Source organism: Callithrix jacchus, chromosome 6, assembly GCF_049354715.1.
Source record: "Callithrix jacchus isolate 240 chromosome 6, calJac240_pri, whole genome shotgun sequence".
Taxonomy (NCBI): Eukaryota; Metazoa; Chordata; class Mammalia; order Primates; family Cebidae; genus Callithrix; species Callithrix jacchus.
The window spans coordinates 118739990-118743570 of NC_133507.1; positions in this window are offsets into that span (position 1 = coordinate 118739990).

Below are 3581 nucleotides of genomic sequence, written 5' to 3' on the forward strand. Positions count from 1 at the left end.
CATAGCTTCTGCACGGCAAAAGAAACAGTCACTAGAGTGAGTTGGCAACCAACAGAATGGGAAAAATTTTTGCAGTTTACCCATCTGACAAAGGGCTGATATCCAGAATTTACAAAGAACTCAAACAGATTTACAGGAAAAAAATAAACAAGCCATTCAAAAATGGGCAAAGGGTATGAACAGACACTTTACAAAAGAAGACATACATGAGGCCAACAAGCATATGAAAAAATGCTCATCATCTCTGGTCATTAGAGAAATGCAAATCAAAACTACATTGAGATACCATCTCATGCCAGTTAGAATGGCGATCACTAAAAATCTGGAGACAACAGATGCTAGAGAGGATGTGGAGAAATAGAAACACTTTTACACTGCTGGTGGGAGTGTAAATTAGTTCAGCCATTGTGGAAGACAGTGTGGCGATTCCTCAAGGACCTAGAAATAGAAATTCCATTTGACCCAGCAATCCCATTACTGGGTATATATCCAAAGGGCTATAAATCATTCTACTATAAGGACACATGCACACAAATGTTCATTGCAGCACTGTTTACAATAGCAAAGACCTGGAACCAGCCCAAATGCCCATCGATGATAGACTGGACTGGGAAAATGTGGCATGGAATACACACCATGGAATATTATGCAGCAATCAAAAACGATGAGTTCATGTCCTTCGTAGGGACATGGATGAATCTGGGGAACATAATTCTCAGAAAACTGACACAAGAACACAACATGAAATACCGCATGTTCTCACTCAGGGGTGGGTAATGAACAATGAGGACACATGGACACAGGGAAGGGAGCACTACACACTGGGGTCTATTGGGGGAAATAGGGGAGGAGCAGTGTGGGGGGAGCTGGGGAGGGATAGCATGGGGAGAAATGCAAGATGAGGGTGAAGGGGAGGAAGGCAGCAAATCACACTGCCATGTGTGTACCTATGCAACTATCTTGCATGTTCTGCACATGTACCCCAAAATCTAAAATGAAATAAAAAAAAAGATATTACTTTAAAATGTTTTGCTAATGGTAATGGCCTTATACGACCAATAGCTAATATCTTCATTTTCTCAAAACTTTTTTTGTGTGTATGTTTTTATTATTCATAAATACTAATATAGAGACATAGTAAATAATAGATACCTAAATAATTATCTTTAAAAACCAAGAAGAATTTGTAAATGAAATGTGTGGAAACTCCTACAGAAGAGCATGATCCTCAAGATCTGCTCCTTTTTGGTTCTCAATATCTCCTTATTTGTTCTAGAAGATGAAGGAAATACACACTTAAAAAGATGTAAATATAATATACTCGATATAAAGGGTATTAATGGAGAATAAATGGTAACTTGAGGGTTTTGGAAACACTTTCTGAAAAAGACGATGTGTGAGCTGAATTTTGAAGAAGGAATAATGGTTAGTTTAAGGAAGAGAGGTGGGAAAGGGATTTCATATAACCAAGACGTGAAAGCATGAAAGGCATTTAGTATTCAGTGGACTTCAAGTAGTCTGATAGTCCTAGAGTGTGAAAGAAGAGAAGTGGTATAGCCACAGAGGATTCCAGGTATGTAAATAGGAGCCATGGCCACATGTGCCAAAGAGCCTGGACTCTATTCAGGTGGCATTGAGAAGCCAATAAAGTTTAATAGTGGGAAGTCAGATTTATACTTTACATAAATCCCTTTAGCTACAATATAGAGGGAGAATGGATATTAAAACATAACACATGGTCACTGTAATCAACTTGATTGGTATTGGATGGAATCAGGACAATCCAAAAGTAGACTGAAGTACATGTAGAAATGTGATATATGACAAGAAGGATAATTCTATTCAGTGAGGAGACAACAGATTATTTAATAGTGTTGGCACAAATAAACATTCATCTGGAAGAAAATAAAAATAGACCCCCATCTTATTTTAAAAATTTTATTTGACATGTATGCACACTCATAAAGACTTATATAAATATATAAACCAAATTTAGAAATAAATTACAAACAGACCAAATACATAAATATTTTCAAAAAGCAATAAAAATATCACAGGAAAAGGTAGGATTTAAGTTTATAGTCTAGGGGTGGAAACTGCATTTTAATCAATAATGGAGACACAAAAATTGTAATAGAACAGATAGACATATTTGATTCTGTGAAAACTAATATGTAGGCAAAAGTTTCCATATATTTAATAAAGGATTGTTCTAGAAAAATATTAATGTAGATGACATAAGGATAATATTTATAATTTGCTGGTTGAGTTCTCTGGGAAGCATATGGAATTAGGGGTGCAAAAGGTTTATTGGGGGGTAAAATATTTAGGGGAAAAGGGAGGAGCAAGAGGGGCCACCACACCTGTTACAACCTGACTCAAAGCCAAGCAGGAGCTGTGGAGCAAGGATGTATGTTGGTGGAGTCCTGTGATGGAAATGGAGAAGAGCATGCCCTCAGCTATCACTGCCTCACTTATTTATTGGCCATGGGCTGCCTGAAGAAGAACATTATGATCTTGGTTCAAATTTGAGGTGGACCCTGAATAAGTGATTAGCTGCAGGCTGTCAGTGAACCATACTCCTTGCAGCTGAGGACTGAGTACTTTATTGTAGCAGGTCTGGGTGTGGTAACTATGTTTGCCACAAAACTCTTACAAATCATGAGAAGGTGTTATTTGATCCAATAGAAATTGGGCAAAACACATATGTAGACAATTTACTGAAGATCAAGACCAAATGGCCAAGAAACATTTGAAACAATGCTTAGTAATTTGGAAAGTGAAAATTAAAATAACAAGAGAATAGAACTTTATCCCTATAATAGTCACAGAAATTAATGAGAGCTACAATACTTTTTAAGGTGGAATGTGAAATATTGTAGCTCTTTGGGAAAGTTATCTCACATTATCTATTAATAGTAGATATACCCCCTAGACCTTAAATTTGACACCTGGGAATCTATCTTATAGAAATAAAATCTTTGGTTCATAAATATGTATATAAAAATGATTTTTACAGCATTTTTTGTAGTTGTGAAAAACTAGAAACAAATGGAATACCCTAAATAGGGCAATGATTGAATGAATTATGATATATTCACACTATGAAATATTATGCAGTTATTTAAAAAAATGAATTAGTAGCCATTGTAGAAGAGTAGTGGGATTTTTACTAGCTCTTATTGAATGAAAAAAGAAAGATGCAGAGGAGTGTTGTATTAGTCTTTCTCACGTTGCTGCAAAGATTCTGAGACTGGGTAATTTATGAAGGAAAGAGATTTAATTGACTCACAGTTCAGCATGGCTTGGGAGGCCTCAGAAAACTCACAGTCATGGTGGAAGGGAAAGCAAACAAGTCCTTCTTCACAGGGTAGCAGGAAGGAGAATGAATGAATACTCAGTAAGGGGGTAGGACCCTTATAAAACCATCAGATCTTGTGAGAACTAACTTATTACAGTGATAACATGATGGGGGAAACTACCCCCATGATTCAAGTATCTGCACCTGGTCCCTCCCACGACATATGGGAATTATGGGAACTATAACACAAGCTGAGATTTGGGTTGGGACATAGCCCAAC